The sequence below is a fragment of the Lissotriton helveticus genome, chromosome 4_2 (genome assembly GCF_964261635.1).
Source record: "Lissotriton helveticus chromosome 4_2, aLisHel1.1, whole genome shotgun sequence".
In the NCBI taxonomy this organism is placed as follows: Eukaryota; Metazoa; Chordata; class Amphibia; order Caudata; family Salamandridae; genus Lissotriton; species Lissotriton helveticus.
Window position 1 is genome coordinate 119,935,245 of NC_136064.1, and position 25,593 is coordinate 119,960,837.

A 25,593-nucleotide genomic window follows, 5' to 3' on the forward strand; every position below is an offset into this window, starting at 1 on the left:
TAGGAAAGGAAACCATCATCACCATGGAGCCATCGCTGTGCCTAAGTTAAACATCAAGCAAATGTAAGAGACGTTTGGGGGAGGCATAATTAATAATGGACATGTTTTCATGCCTCCTCAAGTAGGGTGAGGCAGCGCTTTAAAGCGCGGCAGTTGCAGCCACAGTGGGAAGGCACCAATGATGGAAAGGCGGCAGCGGGCAGCCACCAGACGGTGGCGCCGTACCGCTGGAGTGTGGTGGCTGGGGCCCGGGGCATTGGAGGAGTGTTTAGCTTCTGCTGCCTCCTCCTCCTCCTCTTCCAGGACCACCAGCCGACGATATTCCACTTGTATTGCCTCCAGCTTCTGGCGCCGTGCCTTACCGGCTACAAGGAGTAGCTGCATATCAAAAAGAAAAAACAAGACTATTGCAAAATATACTTTTAGCAAAGCAGTAAGACAAATTAATTCTATACATAGTGGCATGGTAGCACTAGCAAGCACAGTACATAACATTTGTGATATGTATCTATCCTCCCACTTGCTTGGGCTTTAACATTTGCGGGATTTTTCAGGCATTCTGATTCAACCAACCGTGCACCTGATTCATATCATCCACCTTTTCAATTGCATGCTTGCATCACAAGTATCCTTCTCTCTGTCAGTCAGAAATATTAAATCTCGCCCATCCTTCTTCCTTCCACCCGTCTTTCTCTTTTTAGTACAAGACCAGGTGATCTGATCTGATTTTTAGTCTTCTTCATAAAACTTTCAGAGCGGAGTTGAAATCAGATAGAAGAGTCAATTGGTTACTTCCCGCCCGCAATGCCTTTACTAATGCCAATTTAAGGGTTTCTTCACTCTTCAAACGTTCACAACAACGTTTTACTAACTAAGTCGCAACAGTACAGTATACATACAGTACACCCGTGCAGTGAGTGTAATGTCAATAGTAAAGGATTATGAATCTAACTTACCACCACCCGCCACTGGTGCTGGCTCGCCCCCTGCAGCTCCATCCGCAACTGCGGCATCCTCGGCAGCCGCGTTGCCATCGCCGCTGGCCCCGGCACTGGTGGTGCGCCTTGAAAAAACATTACACATTTTTTAGGTGTCATATAAACCTCCCCCTATTGGTCAGTAGCAAGATTGAAAAATGAGTTAATAGTAATATATACTTATACAACATACATCACTGCTAGTACAAATCAGGTAGTAGTAGAGTAGACACTAGTAGTTATATGGTCTCTAGGGTCATTCTAGTCATTGCTTAGTTAGCCCGAGCCATGCAACCATTTTACCTTTGTGTCTTTCATGTTTGCACATGAGGCGTTGCCTCACAGCTTGTGGTATAAGACACCTTTGAGCCCAAATGACCTCATACTGCTACTGTCTAAGCGCTCCGTACCAGTTCAACCGAAACATTAACTAGCCACATTATGGAGTTCTAGTGTAAGTCTATATTTCTTATCCATAAAAATGCTACACTTTTTGGCACGGCAGAGAAATGCTTGCAATATAGTAACGTGCCCCATTTTTCTCAATGCAAACAGAAGATTCCCTTCCACGAAACAGAGCTTTGCAGAGCTTATGATGTAAGAACTACCAGTACTAGGTTCTTCTAAGGTGAGGGGTGCCCAGAATTAGCTCAGAGATCTTCATTTATAATTCTATATAATCTATATTCCTACAAAGGGGATAGTGTTGCTTCCACCACTGTTCAGTTATCATGATTTCCCATTTTTCTATATGCAACTGTACTTGTAACTGTAACTAAGTGTAAGAATGTTTATTGTTTTAATGGAATGCATTTTCATGCTGGTGCTGCATTATAGAACAACGTACAGAGCTTTTCAATTGACAATAAAACTTTTCAACTTACATAGACTCGGTGGTATTTGGTGTGGCCATACACGAGTGAGCGAGCAAACGGAAGGATGTGCATTGATTCCACGACTGAGAGGTCAGGAGTGTTATGTTCTGGGTTGTCTACTTGTTGGGTATCTTAGGGGACGGGTTCGGAGAGCTAGTTATGATGAAACACTACTAACTAGTCAAGCAGGGGATTGTGGTGTTTTCTGATCTTCTGACTGAGGTGCGAGGAAGGTCCAACCTACCATCACCAGCATCCTATTTTCTTTTGCACAGTTCTGTATGTGCAAAATTCCTACAACAGTAGTAGTATGTCCTATCCTATCACAATAGTAAACTCTAGTTTTGGATTTGTTGGTAGCAATTGTCAACAAGCCTCAAGATTAACAAAGACTCAAGATTAATAAGACTAGAAGTAGTACAAGAGGACAACCCAAAGGACTGGACTCAATGGCTAGAGATACTGGTGAATCTGAGTTTTATTTAAAACCTTTTAAATAACGAGTGGCCAAGTGGGAAAGCTTAGCTACTACAGACAGACTAATAGTAGTAAAGAGAGTCATCATAGCAGAGGCAGTTAGATGCAGGGATAGCAAGAATTTTGAAACAGATAGTTCAAATCGAAGGATAATTGTTGATAAAAAAATAGCATTAGGAAATGGAAACAATAGTTTGAAAAAAATATGGTGCAGTAAAAGTTCTGGAACAAGAATTATTAATATTAAAAACAAGAAGAGTTACTAGGGCCAGCAGAAGAGCCCTCGTTGGCGTCCTCCTGTTGCTGCTGTTGGGCTCCTCCCACCGACTGCGACCCTGTCTGCCTGCCCCTGGGTGCTGAACAGGAAAGATATAAGATAAACGTAGAGACCTCTGGGTGATAATGCGCTCTATAAATCTACAATAACATAACATAACATAACACTGATGATTAGTATGAAACAAATAAAATATTTTTAAAGGACGGTCAAAAAAACATTTATGTAAACAACAATTGCAATAACTAAATTGACCGATCTCATCCAGTCAACAAGTAGTATCGAGGGGTTCGTGGATCAACTACTTACTATTTATCAACACTAATCCAGTCTTCCTTTCTGATTTCAGAATACTAACTAAGCCTAAGTAGTACATACCACCTGACCTAGCCCACCTATTCCAGGCGTGCCAATTGTCCATTAAGTATGCATTTCCACGTCTTTTAGTCCTCAACAATGCATATGGTCAAATGGAGGACACATGACTACATTTTTGATTGATGCTGATGTTCTGCTAGTGCTAAGCCTATTACCACTTATTGCACAAACTAGAAAAGGTTCTACTAAAGACTGGGGTACTAGCAGCATGTGACATAACAGAGGGGGCATCAAGCATACCAGTATAAAATGACAAACTCATACAAAGTAGCTAAACCTAAGTATATATCCGCCCCTATCTCTTAGTGACAGGACAAAGTAAGGACTAGAGTCACTATAGCATTATATAACTTAATTTCTCTAAAATAAACTTGTACATAATCACTCTAAACAAGCACAAATGCAAAGTTGCAAACAAGTAAGATTAATAGCGCAGAAGAGAACCTGTGTCATCATAACAATCACAAAAGACTTTTAAACATAATTTACATGGAATGTAAGCAGCATCATTCTAGCAGGTTGACCTGCTGTACATGCTGCTAGACTGCTACTGTACCTGTAAAGATTGTTTTGCTGCCTGGACCCTGCATTGAACCCCGAGAGGCCAGCCCTGCTGTTAAGCCATGTGTCTTCACCTGTACCAAGCACAACCAGAAGTGACTACAAGGGTTAGTTTGCTGGACTCCTTTTCAGAGCCACAGAGACATAACAGGCTCCCACCATCTTGAACTCACACCTGCCCCCCACCTGAGTGAGATCCAAACCTGCAAGAGGTTTCCCACCAGTCCTGGACCCTTGGTTGCGGTGATGAATGTGCCAAGATGGGCAATTTTCCAAACTGAGGACTTGGACAAAATGAGGCCAAAAAACTGCTCTGAGAATCAGGACCAACCTGCTCCCCTTTCCACCCTAGGTCCGCTTGGATGGACTTTGCAGTTTCTATCACTAGGTTCTTCTACACAGCAGCAACTCCATTTAAATTGTCTTTTGCCAAAAAGGGTATCCGACCTCAAGGAACTGTCTTTGACTACAGCCCTCTGCTTCATTCCACTCGAGTTTTTTGATTTCTAGTTCAGCAACTTATTTCGAATATAGACATCCTTACCCCACTTTCCTTGGACACTTTCTGCAGACCTGCCCCACTGCACTGTACCTTTTTTGGCATTCTTCTAAGTCCGAAGGTAAGTGCTGACTAGGCCCAATCTTCTGTTTCTTGTATCTGAACCACAGTCCATTGTGGTCAACCATAACTTTAAACTTTAACCCGATCTTGCTTGACTATTGTTAAATAACTTATCAAAATGTACTCTATTTTTCAAAGTGGTTTGGGGTTTTTTCTTGTGTTGTCATTTTCTACTTGATTAATTTACACATTAAATCTATGTTAAACCTGATTGCTTTTGTGCAAGGCTACCCAGGGTTAAGCACAGGTAATTTAGTGAATTTGTGATTCACCCTGCAAAGGATTGGGGCTGTTGCTTTAACAGGTCTCACACCACAGTCAACCAACAACTCTATTTCACACCTTGGTGTTCTGTGGTATGGATCAGGACTTATCTTTGTGTAGTACCATATAGCGATGTGTGTTACACACAAATCCCAGATATATAATTTGACATCGGGTTAACCTCTTTTTAAATTAATGCTTAGTTTTTCAATTAGCTATGTCCTTTTCTAAACGTAAGTTTACAACCTTCCATTCCTGCACCATAGAGGAAGATCTGTGCAACTTCGAGACCCTCAGCATGCTGAGCTACTGAAACTATGCAAGCAGATGGGACTAAATTAGACACCAAATTGCATCTCTAGGTAGCCCTTATGGCCTTTGAGGAGGTGTGGTGGTGGCAGCCCACTTCAGACAGGAGCGGTCCATGTAAATAAGAGTGGTGTGGCCAGGATGGGGGATTTCAACAGACGACCATGTGGGCAAACTAAATAAATAATGAATTTCCCCTAATTGTTGTCTGTCGAAATCCTCCCACCCGTCCTCACTGCTCCTACCTGCACTGGTCGCTACTGACTTTAGAAGAGCATGAGGTGGATTGACTATTGTGAGGAGGGAGCACCGACAGGATAGGAGAGAGGACCTATCCCTTGCCCATGAGATGCTTGGAGAGCTGAAAAGGCTTCTCTAAAAAGAATCATAACAAGTCTGTCCCCACGTTCAATAAATGTTGTGAGTATGGGTATTACAAGTGTGATCCTGAGTGCTCCAAGAAGACACAGCCTCCCACTAGAGGAAAACACCTGGGGTTGGCTAGCATTGTGCTTGGGGAGGAGATCACCTCAGTTAATAGGGAGACATCAGTGAGGTTACTCTAGTGACCAGGACATTGTACCAAAGCCCACATTCCTTTCAAAGTCCACAGAATGGAGACTTTGAGGGACACATAAGCCAGTATGACCACTATAAAGGGTCATTTGGTCTGCTCAGAGCAGTTGATTCCTAATATATTGCACTAGCTTGTAGTAGCAGACAAGCAGGAGAGTCACGACCCTGTGGCTTTAACTTCCCTTTGAATGTGGGAGGGTGTCAGTTCTTTTGAAATTAGCTGTGAGCCCTGGCGCGCCTGGGCAATGTATGCTAGGGCATGATCTTGAGCACATTGCCTGGAATAAAGGAGAGCTCAGGTCACACCTGGCAATTTTGGAGTTACCTGATTGAGTTGTGTGAACACCAGGTCAATGGTTTCCTAGCATATGAGTCAAGGAGGTCTTGCACATGAATCAAAATGACCACACAGTTGCCAAACGAGGGAATGGAAATGGGCATGGGAAATCAGCCCCCAAATATCCTATAGTGGAGGTAGATGGGTGCCAGAGGACGTCACCCATAGACTACTAGGGAAGAAAGTGCCTTCCTTGGTGACCTGCCTGAGTGTGTTGGACCAAAAGATGAAGAAAGACCCACCAGGAGGAGTTCTTTAAGGCAAAGAGGGGTGCCCAACCTAGAGGATATGAGGCAGCAAGCTGAAGCCAGGCATCTAGTCAATCCTCAAGAGTTCATCACATATATTGTGAGAACGACGTCCTTTATAGTGAGCCTAAGCCACCTGTGCATGGGGCAACACAGGCGTTGGTAATTCCCCAATGCTACAGGCCCTGTCTACTGAGGCTAGTTCATGAGATACCACTGGCAGGACATTTGGGGCAGGGTAAGCCCTTTGCTAAGGTTGTACTCACTTTTATTGGTTTTGGATGAAGATTTTCTAAGATGCATTCTGTAGAACTTACTTCACCTTCCATGCCTGTGGGAAGAGGGGGAAAAAGTTGAAAGGTCTTGAACTCCTAACCTGTCCTTGGCACCCTCTTTGAAAGGGTGGGAATTGATATTGTAGGTCCTTTGAAACCCACAACAGATTCAGGCAGGAGGTTTATCCAACTTCTTTCCTCTCCAGTACCGGCACAGGATACCGTCTCGTCCAAAAACCTAGGATACAGCAAGGATATGAAACAACTCCCTGAGGCTTTTTCAATGAAATGCAATGCCAGATTGCATCTCAATGCTCACTATGTGATAATGCAGTCAAATAAATAGCGGGACTACCATTTTCTGAGAAGAACGTAAAAAGGTGTGGTTTGTAAGACTAGACCACCTACTACTGGTGGGCAAACTGAAGTCATTTGAAATGTTACTGGAGACATTTCATCCACCTGCCTCTCGGAAACTGTAATACATGCAGAAAAAACACTGTCTACATACTGTTCTGGGACCACAACATGTTTAAAGCACTGGGTTATGTAAGTAAATGTCATGTAAGGCATCTTAGTCTGCTATATAACGTAGCCACTCTTACCCCTACTGTCTCTCCTTCACTAAAAATAAAAGAGATTGACTACAAATAACCTACTCAGATGAGTATACGCATACCGTGGTGAAGGATTTGTACAGAGGCACCAGAGAACCCAATATAGTTCTATCTTTTCACAACAGTCCAGGGCTTATCCTGGATGCTGTAAAATGTCACCATCCAACATGAGCTTGAACTGCTGGAGATGCGACCAGCCCACATGTGACACAGGTCACATCTTTATGATTGCCCCTACATTTATTTGAGTCCTTGACCTGCCCCCCACATTATTGTAACAAACAGCCTTGTTCCACCATTCCAGCGACCCACACTTTCTCATGGGCACTCACAGCTGCTTCCTACCCATGATGAATGGTTGACTGAGATGTACAAGGTGGCTTCCTATGAGCAGCTCATTTATGAAACATAAGGGACTCTAATAGTGTTTGGGAATATTAAGTCCCGTTTTCTGGATGTGGCCACAAGGGTCTCTAGATGACTTTACTCACATTACATTTGAGATAGAAGGTATGATAGCTTCTTCAGCATTTTTGCCCTGTACCCCATGTCTTTTTTTATCCCCACCACTGAAGATTCCCCCAAGAGAGTTCTTCACTCGCCTGATCTTATCCCAGGCAGATGATTGTGTTTATCTATACATGGTGTTTAACGCCTACGTGTTTAGCCCGACTACACAACCACTATCAGGATATTGTAGTGTACTGTAATGAATAGCCAACACATAACTCCCTTTTGTCTGAAATGGAAATTATTATGTTCTTGTGTACTTGTATTTTCTCTGTTATTTTTATACAGGAAAACCGTAGACATAATTAAAAAAATACAATCTTAAATACATGGTGTGTGGGGCAAAAATAACGCTATACACTGATATACTGATCAGAGTAATGCACAGAAAGAAACAATTCAGCTATTCAGAACGTATGTACATTCGGATACACATTTTAAAACTCATTTCATTATGAGACTGCATAATCTTCATTTTTACAACTTTGTGTGTGCATGCGGGTGTATGCGTGTACGTGTGCACAAATATATGTGGTGCATTTATATACACATGTATCTTTGTGTGTATATTTGCCTGCAAGTGATGAGCATACACCATGGACACCAAACATGTCATCATGATTTTTGTAAGTCATACTCTACAATACAAACTCCATCAGGGTTGGGGTCAAATCTATTACAGTGTTGAAGCCCTATTCAGTTTGTTGTGTTTTAAATGATTGTAAATGGTGTTTTTGAATGCTTTAGTGAAGAAACATTTACGTTATTACTTACTACAACACTCTTTAGTGGAGTGGCTACATATACATGGCCTGAACCACAAAGGTAAACATACAGGTTTGTGTAAGTGTATACTTTTTCAATATTTACAAAACTGCATTTTAATAGTAAGTTTATAAGTGCACAGACTTCACAATCAGGTTGGAGAACTCCATGCATAAAAATATAAGCCTTTTATCTGTTTACTTGTTTAGTTCTCTGCCCAACCGTACACAAACATGGAAGTTTATCTTGGGGCATCAGGCTCAGATTTATTTTTATAAAAAAACTAATATTGAAATCTTCCCACTACATGAGAGAACATGTTTTAGCCAATGAAAAAACAATATTCATTGTGTTTCTTTCTTTTTTTTTTAGGGAAGAATGGCCTGAGAAGCAAAACAAGTTCAAAAGAAACATTTCTCCAATACATTTTCAGCTAAAATAACCCACTGTCTCCCACCATACTTCACCAGGCTGACTGCTTGCTCTTAACACATTGTTTGAAGGTACATGCTTTAGATAAAGAGGAGTTCTGCAAAATGACTTAAAAAATGTCTCATCATTTTAAAAAATTGGAGGGCATTTAATATTGACATGGTTGGTAGCTTTAAGTTTCACCATCTATTGATGAGAGTTTTGTCAAGAAAGTACTGGTTGATGCTGACTTTGTCACTGAGGAGCTGCAGGTGTTTCCTAGGATGCTTAATCGATTGCATGATGTGGCAGATTATAATAGATAGAAATATCAGCAACAAGGAAATTAATAGTTTTTTCGGTCCTGAATCAAATTTCCTCTGTATCACAGGTTGTTGAACCCATTGCTGCTGACACCTGTGGTGCTCTGCTTTCTGCCTCTCATCTCCCTGCTTGATAACTGGACTTTGTACTTGCGAGTAACACTATGCCTTAGCTGTGCAAGGGTCTGTTAAAGTCAATATCCTTTGTCACAGGGACAGATGGAATGCTTCTCAGTGAATAAAGTGGTGGGATGTTTGATGTATTTAACTGGCACTTAATTCCATTTTGCACCTGAATATTGATAGTGCTGTCTTACGATAAAAGTATTATCCATTTTATCAAATAATTTGTGTTCTTTAATGGTCTAGCCATGCACGTGTGCCATCAAATGTCCATCATAGATGGTTCACATGTCATGTGGAAATCTTCTATTGGAGGACAGAATTCAGTATTCTGTTTACTATCGACCGTTTCCCAATATACACTTTATACATTAAAGAACAGCTGTAGATAATGAGCCAGTACAATTAAACGCCCTACAGCTCGTACTAACATCTTCCTATGCCACGCAGTTACAGCCTGATTCATCAAGCTAAATTGCACTTGCAAAGGGCAAGATTTTTGCATTTGGGATTCATCATCCCACATGCAAAATTCGCAATTAAAGAATTCGCACATTTGCGAAGAATTGCATTTAAGGAATCTCTATTTGAGATTCCTTAAATGCAATTCATGAATCATTTTAAAATTGCGAAATTGCAATTTTGGGCCGCTATTTACCGAGAGGTCAGACCTCGTGGTAAATAGAAAAAACTTAGAAAAATGCATTTAAATGCATTTTTCTAAGTTGCATGTTACACACACACATGTCCTTTGGACATGTGTGTGCGCAACACCAATGTAGATTACATTTCAGCAGTGCTACAGGGTGTCTTTTGGACACCCCTGCACCCTTGAAATCGCATCCTTATTTGCGATTAGCTAATTGCTAATCGCAAATAAGGAATAACTCCCCATTCATTCCTTATTTGCGATTAGCTAATTGCTAAAGCGCTGCGGCTTTGAACAGGCTGATTTTATTCATTTGGCATGGTATTGTGCGAAAATCCACACATATTGGGAGCAGATAACATCAATGTTGGCAACTATGGTGGGGATCTATATTGATTGCAGTATTAAAGCTTGTTTACTGGGGCTCTTAACCCCTTCCATGCTCGTTACCAGCCGTGTGCTGAAGACGAGCTGAGCTCGTCATGAATCGCGGTAATTTTAAAAATGCCGCATACAGCGGGAAAAACGGCCACACGCATGCTCTTAAACAATGTTCGGGCTATGAAACGTACGTTTTGTCTGGTAGCGTTGCTGCTAGCCTAACGCAGAATTTCAATGTGCTGGGACAGTAAGAATGCACCTAATGCTAAACAATGGCTCTGATATGTCGCACTGTCAGGATACATTACTCACCTATGAGGACAAATTGCCCACCCACTCCAGGCCGAATGATTATTAGAAGTATTTAATGGACTATTTACTTGGGAATCCTTCTATTACTAGCACTGATTAACTATGTCTTGTTATTCAGTTACTGTAACGTGTGTACATATGCAAAATGTATGGTTAAGTGCACCTTTTAATTGTATCGCTCGGATGATGAATGCAGTAGTGTGATGGTTCATTTTGGTTTCTTTGATGTTGATGATATCTTCATTATGAAATTTCAATAACAAGATTTTTTTTTTAAAGTACAGCTGTAGAAATCACAAGTAGACTGTGTAAAGAACATATCTTGACAGTTGTAATGATGTATTTTCTTGGTGTACTTAATAGTACAGACTTTTGGTGTTTTGCAGTGCACTAGGTGATGTCGTTTTACAATACCTAATTCAATTAATCAAGACTCATTTCATTTGGAAGGATAAAAAGCACTCCAATCAAGGTTCACGCAAGCACACATACAAACACACACACACACACACACACAACCATGTGTGCTGATTTCTCTGGACAAATGACCAGCAATCATTAATAATATGAGAAAGGCCAAGCAGATGTCCAAGACATACATGATGAAAACTTCAAGTGACAGTTTATGACAACTAGTGCTGAAACACAAGGATGTGCTGTGTGATATCCTTGTAAAGAGGCACCTTAGTCCATAAGCTGATCACCAAATCAAATGTACTAAGCAATCATACTATACCTCTCTACTGACATATTTAATTACCTCACTGACCTATAAGTATGTATACAAAATCTTATATTTGTGATACTTTGCTTAAGCAAAACACGCCTCAAATATCAGGAGGTTCTGTATCTTGACCATTCTACCTTTAGGACTATAACTCACTTTTAGGGTTGGGTCATGGCCTTGCCCATGGTAGGCAGCCTTCACTCCTTAGCTTTTTTAAACAACGGTGTCTACTGAGCTTTCTGTCACATTTAGAGGCAGATTTGGGTATATCCCAATATAGATCAACTCTGGGGGAGAGAAATAATGTACTGCCTGTTTATGAGGTGGGTGAATGACCATGTGCATGGAGGACAGCTCATACCACTTTTTTAAAACTATTTTCCCTGGTGCCTGGTGGTCTTTCTGCAAACCACCACGGGGTAGAACGACCTTTGGACCCTTTTTAATGTAATGGCCATGTCTATGGTGGACCTACCCACCATTTTCCTAACAACTATTTGTTCCCTGATGAGTAGTGGGCTTTGTGACACCCGTGGGAGGAATTGAGGCTAACAACCCCATCTGCCTCCCATGAGGTACACAAAGACAAAACATTGGGAGGAAGGGGTTTGGAGGAGCACAATCCCTTGTCTAAGGGGCAGCTCCACCTCCCAAAACCTCTGGTGTCTAGTGGGTGGATTACTGCTTGGGGATCACTCTACTGCATAGATCCCCAAGCAGAAATTTGCTAGGTAGAAATACCATTGGAAAGCGGAAATTCTTCCCTTTCTAATGATACCTCTTCCAACTCAATCAGTGCTTGGGGGTTGAGATATGCCCCAAGCACTCATAAAGTGACAATAAAAACTAGCTGATCGGCTCATTTGACATGCACTTCCATAGTAGTGACATTAGCGCGCCCTACACAAAGATTGTCATTATTCAAATGAAAAACAAGACGACTGAGCTGAAAATTTAGAAAATAAATCCCTTAACTACAAGCAGGAGAGGGGCCTCTTCAAGCCTCCCTACCATTGGCCAATGTGTTACAGGCGTACAGGGGAGAGGCTATGCGGCATCTCAGTTGTAGTCACCACATTTTTTTTTTAGTTCACAATTTAAAATAAATATATAACAAATATTTCAAATTAACATTTAACATGAACCAATTTTGTTTCCAAGCAATATAAACATGTTTATTTTTTCCTAGAGTTTACCATATGCTGATCCCCACCATGACTGAGGAGACTGCCTATGGGAAAGTACACAGGAACGTTGCTATGTTCATATAGTACTGGAGGAAAAATTAACTGCACTATGAACCACATTTTAAATTAATGTTTAATTAATATCAATATATTAAATTGAATCCAAAGTTATTTTGCTCCAGTTTTACTGTGACACACATTATTAAATGACCTTTGATATTTCATACAATTATTTATTTTCAAAAAGGCTGTAAAATATTAGAAAATTACATATTACGTTTTATAGGTGATTATTTTTCATTTTTTATTTATTTTATTTATTTATTTATTTTTTATTTTTATTTTTTTTAAATGTTGTATTGACAGGCAAGCCAAGGCAAAACAATCTTAATTTGCAAAGAAAAAGAAGCAAGAAAATACAGACATATACAGTATACAGAATGCAGTCACTTTACATTTCCAGTTAACTTGTTTAGCCGCAATTAAAGCCCCCCTAAAAAAGAAAAGGGAGATCACCCCCCCCGAACAACCACAGTCAATAGCAAAATAAATTTCACAAAAAGTTACCCCATGTCTTAGCAAACTTCCCCTTTGCTTTAGTACCTCTAATCTTGGCAAGTGACCCTTTCATGGTATGAATCTCGTTAACCAAAGCCCACCACTCAATCGTGTGAGGAGGATTCTCAGAGATCCAGACTCTGGCTATAACCAATCTAGCACAGGACAAAAGAATATTTAACAAATCTTTGTTAGAACTATTAGTAGAGTGTATAGCCAATAGAACTGACGCGGCCGATAATGCAGAGTTGATCAGTTGTTTTTGGAGTAAGATATTTTCGATTGCTGTCCAAAAGTTAGTTAATGATGGGCCAGAATAAATCATATGTATGAGGTCTGCTGCCACCAGGCCACATTTAGGACATTTAGTACGATCGCTAACTAAACTGTTTTGTGACCATTTGAAAATTCTTTGTGGAGTGTGATATAAGTGACATATAGTTTTGTAAGATTGGAGCTTTAAGCTAGAAGATTGAACCCCTTTATTGGTGTTAACTAATGCCACAGAAATATTCTGGGCTGTTACATTAAATTCTAATCTGGTGGACCATGTTAGGGCCATTTTAGAACATACGTCTATTTTATATTGACTAAGACACCTATAACCCACACTAATTAGTGATTTCCTATGGCCCGAGTAAAAACATGTCCAAATTTCTGATCCAGTCACTTCCTTCAGACTCATCTTAAGAATGAGAAAATCCCTTATTTGAATATATTTATAGAACATAAATTCGGGTAGTTTGTACAAAAGTTTCAGAGTTTCGAAATGTAAGAAGCCCGCTGTGCCATATAGATCTCCTAGTGTCTTAATACCATGAATGGCCCAGTCTCGCCCAGCTTTGTCACTAAAAATACAAGGAAGCCCTGGGTTATCCCATAGTGGCAGATCGGTATGAAAAAAAGAAGTACTACAATTAATCAATATCAGGTTCCAGATGCGTACTGCATCCTTCGCCGTCTTAAATTTAAGACGTTTAAAATAATTCGAGTCTTGTTCTCTTGCCAAGAATTGCTTTGAGTCTATACCAAGCATAAATTGATGAAAGAAAAATTGGTTGTTTACAGCATACAGACTGCGGAGTCGGCCCAAGAAAGACGCAAAAAAATAGGCTTTAAAATCAGGGAAATTAAGACCACCCTTATCAAGTGGGAGTTTCAATAGCAGCATCGATCTTTGAGGCTTTCTATAGCCCCATATAAAACTGCTGAAAATGGCATCTAGTTTTTTTTAAAACAAATTATAAACGTGGAAAGGAATAGACCTAAAAAGATAAAGAAATTTCGGCAAAATGTTCATCTTAATTAGATTAATTAGCCCTAGGAGATTAAGAGGGATCTTATGCCATTTTTTCAGAAGGACAACCACTTCTTTGAGTAGAGTATCATAATTGAGTGCTTTTATCTCACTAATCTTAGCAGATATCTTTACTCCTAAATAAATCGCGGCCTGACATAAACCCTACACTGGAGGGTTAGATTGATAGTTCATAATAACTTGGGTTTTGTTTAAGTTTAGTTTGTATCCAGAAATAAGACCAAAATTATTAGCTTCATCAGTTATCCCTACCAGAGCATGCGCCACATTTGTCGTATAAATAGCTAAGTCATCAGCATATGCTGTAATTTTAAGAGTTTTATCATGGTGCCAAAAGGGTTCAATTTTAGTTTGCATTAGAAGAGCATTAATGAATGGCTCCATGGAAAGAGCAAAAAGCAGGGGTGACAACGGGCATCCCTGCCGAGTTCCCCTTGAGATTGAAAAGTTAGATGACAATATCCCAGCATAGCTTATTTTGGCATTAGGGTGCCTATAAAGAGCCTGTATATTTCTCAGATAACGACCCTTCAGGCCAAACTGCTTCAGAACCCCCCACAGATAATCCCACCCCACTCAGTCAAATGCTTTCTCTGCATCTAAGAGTACCATGCCGAGTGGGGTGAGATTAGCAGCCGCCACATCGAAAACAGTTATAGCCATGTTGACGTGAGTGGTGGTATCCCTCCCTACCACAAAGCCATGTTGTTGATCATTGACAAACCTTGGCATAAAAGGAGCCAATCGTGTTGCAAGCAGTTTAGAGTAAGATTTTGCGTCCACGTTAATCAAGGAAATGGGTCTATACGACCCACAGTCCTTGGGTGTTTTTTTTTTTTAAAGAAAAACATAATTTTGGCTGTCTTCCATGAATCAGGGGCGACACCCGTATCACCAATTTGATTAATAACTAAGCAAAGGAGTGGTAAAAGTTCGTCCGCACAAATTTTATAAAGTTCTATAGGAAGAGTATCCTCACCTGCCGCCTTATTAGAAGGAAGGAAGAAAGAGAATTGATAGCTAGGCAAACGATCAATACATTCCTGATGTAAGTACTACCGTACAGGTAAATTCTTATTGATATACCTTTGTATATGGGCCCCGATGGGACAGCTCACTGGGGTATACAACTTTCCATAGTATGAAACAAACTGTTCCAATATTTGCGCTGGTTGGGTATATAGAGTATCATTTGGGCCCTTGATTGATTTAATTAATGTGGTTGCACGATCGTCTGCAACTTTATAAGCCAGGACCTTCCCAACTTTGTCCCCACACTCATACTGAGACAGTTTGCACTTATTTATTTTGAGACTAGCTCTCTCCCTAAACAAACTTTTTAGTGTCGAACGTAAAGCAATTAACTTCATTTCTAGTTCAGCAATATGTTGCGTACTTAGCCCCCGATTCTGAGTGAGTCAGCAAGTTGTTTTTCCAATAGCGAAATGTTCGATGTAGCTATCTTGATCTCACTCTTGCGCTCTGCGTTTTGTTTAAATATGTATTGTTGTGCAACTCCCCTGATAGAGGCCTTACAAGCTTCCCAAACCGAGAGTAGTGGGGCAGTATTAATATTTAGTTCAATATATTCTTTAATGTGTGCCTTAAGTCTATCTATGAATGCAAGATCAGCTGATAAATATCTAGGGAACGTAAAGGGTCTAGATTCCAGTGTCTTATGCTAAATGAGAAAAATATAAGGTTATGATCAGACGTTACTCTTGGGCAGATCTCCATGTAACCTGATTCAATGACTTTGTCCGATGCCCAGGCCATATCAATTCGTGAGCACAATTTGTGAGGTGGAGAATAATACGTATAGCCAGGTAGGCCAGGATGTAAATTCCTCCATACGTCTTTAACATTATGTATCCGAGCTAGTTCCAAAATTGCAGTGCTGGTCTTACGCATACGTCAGAATAAGCCTTTCTTAGTTACATCCTGATCGTAATTAAAAACACAGTTAAAATCCCCCAACAATATCAGTTCCCCCTCCCAAGCAAGTAATTCAATGTTCAGCCAATCAAATATGCGTGGTTCATCAGTGTTAGACCCGCAAATAGCGCAAAAAACAAATTTACAATTTTCCACCTCCATTTGGGCGATAGCCCATCTACCTCCATTATCCGAAGCAGTTTTAATTACTACCCCACGGAATTGTCTGTTCTTCAGAATCGCCACCCCCAAATAGGAGCATTTAGTGTAGTGCATACCACCACCTCATAGCCCAGTTGCCCCAGTAACTTCTTATCCTTGTAACAGATATGTGTTTCCGACAACATGACCAAATGAGGGTTGTACATTTTCAGCTCCTCATACACCAGACTCCTTTTATTTTTATTATTCAAGCCAGAAATTTTCCATGCTAAACATCTAATTTGAAACATTGTAGATGTTTAAAAGATCTAACCATTCTGCCCAGCTCTGTGAAACCAACATTATAACCAGTCTGCAATCTGCAATCTAAAAAATTAAACAACCTAAAGCTTGTCTTGTCTTTTTCCCCCTTTTTGCCCCCCACCCCAACCCCCCAACCCCAAAAACCTCCACCACACTCAGTCCTACCCCCCATCCCTAAGTACCTAAATGGGGAACCCCCTCCTAACCCCTGCTGCCGCTGGAAGGGCAGCCAACTAAAGGTGCAGCTGTTTTAAAGATCCCTCGCCCTCTAGTTTATGAAACTTGAATCGCCAATTTATAAATGCTCAAACCATTAACATGTCCCCAACCCAAAATCCATTTTCTATTTTTCTAACTATGAATGTTGTTTATGCAGTACTAATTTTAGATAGTACCATCTCAGCTTCTTTAACCTCAGTGAGGTAAGAAGTATGACCAGCTTTGATGACTTTGAGACAAGCAGGCTCCTGGAGAAATACCTGAGCCCCAGTTTACTTGAAAGGATCAATAAGCTGTTGTAGCTTCCAACGTTTCTCCATTGTACTCTCACAAAGATCTGACCTAACAAAAAATGTTACATCTTCTGTAACCACCGGGGAATTGGGTCTAGCTTTGATGGAGACTGCCTGTCTAAGTAGAAAGTTCCCAAAAAAGATCAAGAAAGGGCGAGGGAATTTACTTCCTTTGTTTCTATTTACTAATGACAGTCTGTGAACTCTTTGCAATTGCGAGTCCCAATCACAATCGGCCAGGTCAGGAAAAGCACGTTGGAATAGTTTGACAATATAAGCACAAGGGTCCAAGCCCTCTGATGCCTCCGGGATCCCAAAAAGTCTGAGGTTCTGCCTCTGTTGTCTATTTTCCATCTCAGCAAGTTTGTTTTGCAGCTCTCTGATCTCAGCATTGTGGCGGGTAGATCGTGTCACTACCTGCAGAAAGCTCTTCCACCAGCCCAACCCTCTGTTGCAGTTTCTCAACTTCTTGAGTGATGCCGCCCATCTTGCTAGTCAACTCTGATAAGCAATTTTGCATTTTATTATACTAATGCTTTAAGTGTTGAAGTAATCGGAAATCGTACAAGGGGAGAGCACACCCCCTCAAGCTTACCTACTGACGCTTCCCCCAGTATTGACAAGATTGCAGGCTCTGCACAAACTGAGAGCTCATCTTTGGCTCTAATACTCTATACTTTGAAGGAGCAGTGACAGGAAGCTCAGCAATACTTCTTGCAATTAAAAGAGGATTATTTTTAATTTTCATATTTTTTTAAATTATTTTAATAATTTTTATTATTTGAAGATAATTTATGCAGTCCACTATTTAAAAGATTTTGGTTTAATTTATACTCATTTCCTTGGGATTTAATTTTAAGTTTCTATCTCCATTGATTTCCCTGAGGCAAGTTCTATAGCATCAGTGATTGGCCTTGTGTGGTACATGACTCAGTAATTTGCCAATGTTTTTGTAACCGCTCCTATGCCCCACTTTTCTCTTTCCTTTTAGTAATAAGAACTGCCCTATTTTGGTGGTGATCTCTACACAGAGAGAGATAGGAGAGGCAGAAATCAGTAAGTAGATGTGTGATAGCATTTTGTTCAACACTTGCAGCTCTATTGTAGTAAACCAAAATGCAGTTTGTAAAAAGGCTCTCGTATTTCTATTGGGGCACTAGTGTTATAAAATCATGTTTAATAGAGAACTGAGCATCACCAACATTATGTTTGAGCACCAAGAGAAGCTGACCATTAGATCATTCTATTACCCATTTATGAATACAACAGATAACTTCAGGGACACAACACAAATGTGGGCTTAACAACTACATATGAAACTAAAACAGTGCAAACAGCTACCATTGCAGCATAAGGTTGATTTTCTGGAACACTTGAAGTTTACTGTTTGGTCTAAGTTCTGAAAACAATGTTCCAACATTAAATATTTTACAGTTTTAGCACTGAGAAAGTTGTGGGGTGACTCCCTATATTCAACAGAACACATGTTGTCTAAAGCTCACAAGACTGCATAAAGAAGAGGTTGAAGTGCCAGTGAATAAATCATTATTATCAAGACATGTTCTTTTCCTTGGTATGTATACATCTTTGTATACCACGTTTTGAAATAATCACTAGTAGCACTTCCTCAGTCTCAGAGACAGGCAGGGAATATGCATTTCTATTAGGCTCCCCAGCTCATTGACTCATTTCTTCCTACTATCCACCCAACTACTGCACAGAGTAGAGTAGTAGACACCTACATTGCTCCCAGTGAGATTTCAGATCATTCTACAACCCAAATGGTGTTGGACCTCCACCTCTCAAAGCATTCAGTCAGTTAATGGAATATTAATATGTCTTACAATCATGAGGCGAAACACAAATGTCAACTTTGTTCAAACCCAGACACAAGGTAAATAAAATACAGTAGCACCCCCTTATTATTATGGGCAGTAGGCAAGGCTAGTGTTAGAGGTGAGATAATAGGCTCTGCAACCTTTGGGCTGAGGCTGGACACAGTCTATTTAAGTAGAAATAGATGTGTGGCCAGCCCCTCCCCCCTACTATCTTGCCAATGATGGCCATTCCAGGCACATCTAAGGTCTCTATTGTGTGTGGCTGTCTACAAACTTGAATCGCTGTTACAAACAACAAACACATATGTGGTCTTTTTAACAGATACCTGGACAAACGAAACATCAGAGCTCGACTGGGTCATTGTTGTACCAACAAGTTATGCACTGACCAGTGTAGACAGAATGGAGCAAATAATCTACCGGTCTATGCCCAAAGCAGCTTTAGCTTATGGAATCCTGTCTGGAAAATTCTACCTTTACGATATTGGGGGACTTAAATTTTCACACTGAGAATAATAAGATGGTGGAAACTTCCATTCTACTTCACTACCTGGAAGGTTTTGGACTAATACCGCTAGTCTTAGAGTCCACACACAAGGCCCTTCACATGCTGGATGGTATATTTATTAACAATCCCAATATTACATTAGACAAAGTATTACCCCTTAGCTGGACTGACCTTATACCCATCAACTTTAAACAATACTTTTCGGAAAATGGCAGATTGCGGTCAAACATACTGCCCCCTGCCACAATAACAAGGTTGTGGAAAAAATCAAGAAAGAGGACCTCGTAGAGATGCTAGCTAAAAGACCACCTTTGCTAGTGGCAAACAATAACAAGCAAAGAAATATAACTGATCGCTGGATTAGATCAGCCATGGACATGCTCGTCAAGGGAAGCATTTATAAAGTCTGGAAAAATAGAACCTAATCTCCCTGGTACAACCCAGACTTCAAACCTATTAAAACTAAGTGTAGATGAGCAGAGAGGGCGTGGGAGGCAGGTTTAAGTGATCGAGGTAAGCATACCTATAATCTAGCACTAGCTGATAATAAGGCAGCTATCATAAGTTTTAAAAGACAGTACTTTACAAATAAAATGGAAGCTTCCAAAAACTCCTCAAAAGAACGTTTTTAAGACCATGGCTGCCTTGTCCAAACTGCAACAAGTGAATCAATATGTAATGGACCTGTGTGATAAAGTGGCTAACCTCTTTATGTAGAAGGTCAGAATGGTCTATGATGAACTTGCTAGTAAGGTCCCACCATCGATCGGACCTCCCCTACAACAGTCGGAGGAACCCATCTCGGACACAATGATGTGCCAGGTGATGAGTTTTTCTTCTTTAATTGTGGACAAAGTTAATCAGTTTTATTAGCTCCAAAATCTGTATCCCCAACTGTCCCTGTCCCCCCACAATAATGCATCTGGACTCTGCCAGGAGCAGTACCAGAGTACCAGACTAATACTGCTCCTGAATAATGTTATTAGTTCAGGAACCTATCCTGCAAGTCTGTATTAGAACTATTTTAAAGAAACCCTCTCTTGATCCACTAGACGTGAAAAACTATCCACCTATATCCTGCATGCCATTGGTTACAAAATACTGGAGAAATCAGTTAATCAAGATCTAATTTGTTATTTGGATATCAATGACCCCTTTTTGATTAAACATAGCATGCCTTTAGACAAAGGTACTCCATAGAGTGAGCTGTAATCATGGTAATCGAGGAAATATGTTCACAGCTTGATAGACGAGGTAGAGCTGTCCTGCTACTACTAGACCTATCAGCCACGTGCAATACAGTGAATCAACTGGTACTGACGCAAGGGCTGAAGGAAATAGGAATTAAAGAGGCGGCTTTAACCCTAATCATCTCGGTCTTTACTGCAAGGGAACAGAGGGTGTGTTGGGATAATTACACATCAGAGAGATTCTCCCTTCCATGTGGAGTCCCACAGGTCTCAGCCTTGTCACCAACACTTTTTAACATATATGTTAAGCCTTTAGCCAAGTTAATGAGGGATCACCCAGATCATCATATCCGTTTCCTAAAATGCTGAAACTGTGGCTGGGAGATTCCTAAGTTGTCTGAAGCAAATTATGTACAGCCAAGGTCATGGAGTTTGGGACGGGACCTCCACTTTGGGATCAATCTTGGTGGCCAGCAGAAGCAGGGCACTGCCAATATCCCTTGTTGAAGGTTAGGAACCTAGGATGTCTGTCTGATGTCAAACTAACCTTCACCAGGCATATCAACCAGCATGAAGCATCTGAAGGTATAACACTTAGATTTCATGGGATTGCAATAGCAGAGGACAATCTACCGGGGGAGACTAAGGAAGACTGAGAAAGCTGGAGAGCAAGTGGTTAATAAAAACTTAGATATGTGGATCTAGGATTAAATGAGGTCAGAGAAATTCATGTTTTTCTATGAGATTAAAAATGTATGCCTTCATGTGCCAACTATTTGTGCTCCAAACAATAAAACAGGCATGTCATTCTTCATGTTTTACAGAAGACATCCCACCAATCTACTGATGATAGGAAGAGATTTATTTTAGGAATTGCACCACTTTATCATGCAGCACTAGGACATTGAAACTATTTTTGATAAATATATGGACTTTTGGAAAATATTCTTTTTTCATACGTTTATGAATATAGAATTGGTGCTGTATTGGCATATAGGTTATAGTTTATAATTACAGAACAGGGGTCTTTTTTGCTATAGAGTGGGGTGTAGTGTAGTTCCTATATTCCCAATAGGCTCTGCGCATTGGAATAACATAAACGATAGTTTAGACGTAGGACTTAAGTCGACTAGATCTCTATTGAATCTGTTAGACTTAATTATGAATGCCAGCTAGCTCAGAGGTCACTAGAAACTTTCTTGAGTAAACAAGAAGGTGTTAACTTTCCTGAATAGACAAGAAGGGATTAGTTTCTGACAACCGCATAAACATGACAACTTTGCTCCCTCCAGAATAAGGAGTATATCTCCATAGTCGCGGAAACAATAGATAAGTATTCCACTCAGTCAATCGTGCATACTTAGTTTCACCAGAAGCGCAGCGAAATAGAGAGATGGGCGTTTTCAATAAAAGTGGTTATTTATTGAACAGTCTTCTTTCTCATGCAAGAGAAGTGAGTTGCCACAATTGCAATACTTGTCATAAAGTAAAGTGCGTACAGTAAAAGGAGTATTATAAAATAATACTGTAAAAGCATGGGATGGTTTCTAAGCCATACGGTATCTAAAATAGATAAAATATATACATAGATAAAACCATGACTAAACGTACTTAACTGGTGCTTCTAAGATACGCCTACCCCGGTGTACCTAACCTAAGCCTAGTATGCGGGAAGGAGTAAGTAAGCTGCAGTTTAAGTAAAGATCGTTTTTGCCAAGAATCTGAATCAAGAATTCTCTAAGGATCTAATCAGCTCCGTACCTTGGTTATAGAATGAAGGAGGTCTTGTATCTCTTTCTCAGGACTCAATCTCCCAGCAAACCGTAAGGGTGACTGGAAACACTGGAGCTGGATTTCTCGGCAGGAGAAAAGACAGCGTCTCTCTCAGTGCGTCAATGGTCGGCTTCCTTCGGCACTTGCCACAGCAGGGCGTCGGGCAAGTAGATAGCTAATCTGCTCCAAACCACTGTGTGTTTGCTAGGGCAGCTGCTGGTATATTTATACCTGGAAGGTGCTGAGTTTGACGTAAAGTTCGACATCAGACGACACTAAGAACTTGCAGTTCTTTTGGGACTCCAGGAGTTCTTGGACAAATCAAAACAGATGCAGGGGGAATTCCCGGGCTGCTAGAGGCTTGTTTTTTTTAAGATCGCGTTGTACTTTCTAGGAGTCTATGGGAGTAGCCTTGCCGTATTTGGACTGCATTGGCTATGACTAAATATGGATATGATTCTTATGCTTTTATAAGGATATGATTTGTTATAACCACATAAGGGCATAAATCGGGAATATTTAAATAGGGTCCTAGATACGTTCACAACATCCACTCCACGTATAATGTCCATCATTACTAAATACTAAGCAATATTAAACATATAACTATGCATGTGTTTTCCATCCCACCCCAAAATACATAAAATGTACTTGAAATGGTATATACACTAAAAAAGGGTTGTATACTGTACGTATTTAAGCAGTGATATCATGCAGATAATGCAAATATAGTACGTTCAAATATTGGCTGAATGAATCACGAAAATTACATTCATGAAATGGCTCTTAATACAGAAGAGAAGGTCAAGACCATTTCATCACATATTCATACAAGATTGTACATGTGCTAGAGGCTGAATCAAAATATTGTCTCTAGAGTTTCATAATAGAAATCTTGTTCTCTAAGAATAGTTTTACTTTAAGCAGAGTATCATGTACCAAAAATTATGTAAATAGTTTGGGAACAGGGAAAAATAATTTCGCTTTCAGGGCAAAAAATAGTTCCACAGATTTTTTGAAGTTTCTGTTTTTAAAAATTGAAGGTCGAATTCAGTGTTCAGGGAACGCTGTGTGCTCAAAAGGTATTCTAGTTGTTAGGAGAGATCATTAACTCAGATAGGGTGGTAAAGAATTCGTCTTCAACAGTAGGAGAAAGTTCGACCAAGCTTGAAAAAGCAGAAATAGTGCAAATATGGGAGGCATTGCTGTCATCGGTGTTCAGATCAGCAATGGTCACAGAAGGTGGTACCTGTGTGCCGCTTTCATCACCATGTCACCTAATCGTAATGGTGAAGTCTCAACGAATGTCGTCATCAGAATAGGTAGCCGCTGGCGACAACACGTTGCATGAGCCGTTACCGAACCAAGCAAAGTATCAATATCCAAAGGTACTGCTGATGGTAGTGTGAGACAGATGTCCAACCCACATTCTTCTCCGCATAGCAGGCATCGTAGAACAGGTAGGATGCAATCTTGCCAGATTGGTCTGAATGAAAGAAACCATGTGGTATTCAGATCTCTTAGCTGAGCTAAGTCGAGTACTTTAGTTATTCTTTCTCTGTATCTCATCGCTAGGATCGTTTCTTCCATAGTTGCCTGAGTTTTGTTTGTGGCTGGATTTGCCATATCGGAGCAGAAGGAACAAAAATAAAATTCCTGCTACGAGTCCCAAGATGAGAGGCAGGCCGCCAAACACAGAGTGCACGAAATTCGGGAAGATGCTCTGGACTGCTTAAAAAGGGTGCTAATAGTCCCGAAAAAAATTGTCTTAAATACATGTGTGATGCCACTGGTATCAGACATGTTTAAAATTTGACCTAATATTTCTGCGAAATGCACAGGCAATTTGTTGATAATAATGTATATATCTCTGCCGCTGTCCTTGCAACTTGCAGATCATACGTCTCTTTGGATGAGGTTAAAGGCACAGTTGTTTGTAAAAGAATGGATTTCATTCTGCTTAAAGTATCAATTCGAATAGAAGAGATATTCAGAGAAGGCCATATCGTTGCCTCCTTGTCTGGTTTGTTGTTTGGATACAATACTTGCATACAGCATGTGACCATGGAAGTTACACTTACGAGATAGGCCCTTCCTGGCAGCATGCCACAACAGCTGCGGTCACTGCCGTTCGAAAGTTGTCTGAAAAAAGGCTCTATCTGTGTAGCTGGGGTGCCGTGCAGGTGGCATGAAAGGTTATTTGATGAACCTTCGCAGGCTCCATGCAAGTTAATTCCTTGACACAGAAGCGTACCGCTTAGTGAATTTTTACAGTTATTACCACTAAGAAATACCTCTTTTTCCCCCCACTGTAACATCTATGTGTATAAGGTAGATTCCAGGTCGACTTGAGGTAATCTTTACCCAACCTTTCATACAGGCCTGCTGGTATATGCTTTTGGCAATATTGAAACTGAAAAGTCGTAATCGGAATTGTGATTGTACCATGTATTATCCATTCAATGACGGGTCTTTCGGAGATTGTCAATGGCAATTTTTCTAGTTTTTCAATGCTCAGCACCGTGTAGTCTGCTCCTTTTTGTGCCAAAGAGATTTGTTTATCAGTAAGGTTAAAGATAGAAAATAATGACGTTGTGTTGATTAGACTCCATGGCACGTAGCCTGAACGGAGGTTTTGCAACGTCCAGCCTAACTATACAATAGAACGTAATTGGGACTGGCCATGTTTTAACATTAGCATATCCTGTTTTATTATATCAATAGCAGATGATACAATGCTGTCCAGTGAATACATTCTGGAGGACAGAGTCGTTAACCCATTGTCCACTACAGACAGTGATTTTTCCAAATTAATACGATCAATTTCTCGTATTTTTTCTGCAGTTTCAATTTGCGTTACTTTCCAAGCTTCGTTGTAAGCAGCATATATACCGGCGTATATGAAACGTTTCTGACGCTGTTTGCTAGGTCCCAATATGAAATCTCACAAGTAAGCACCTTCTTTAAGTAAAGTCAAGTGTTGCTTAATTTCAGGCAGTGTGGATTTCTGTAGCCATTCGGGCATAGTTTCCCTACACTGTATGTTGTAATTATCCCTGGATGTTGTCTCTGGGAATATCTTGGGTCTAGCCTATTCTGTTTGAACACCTGTCTTTTATTCAGGAATCTATCTTGACAGGTATTAGTGTCTGGGGGCCAGATCAACCATGTTCTCCAATCAGGATTAGTTCTGTTTTGTTTTAAAATATGGGATACGTCTATTTCCGCATCTGTAGAGCTATTATATCAGGTCTCGGCTTCGGTATAGACGGTTTGTTTAAGTCTTTTATCTTGGCTAGACCAAAACAGGTTGTT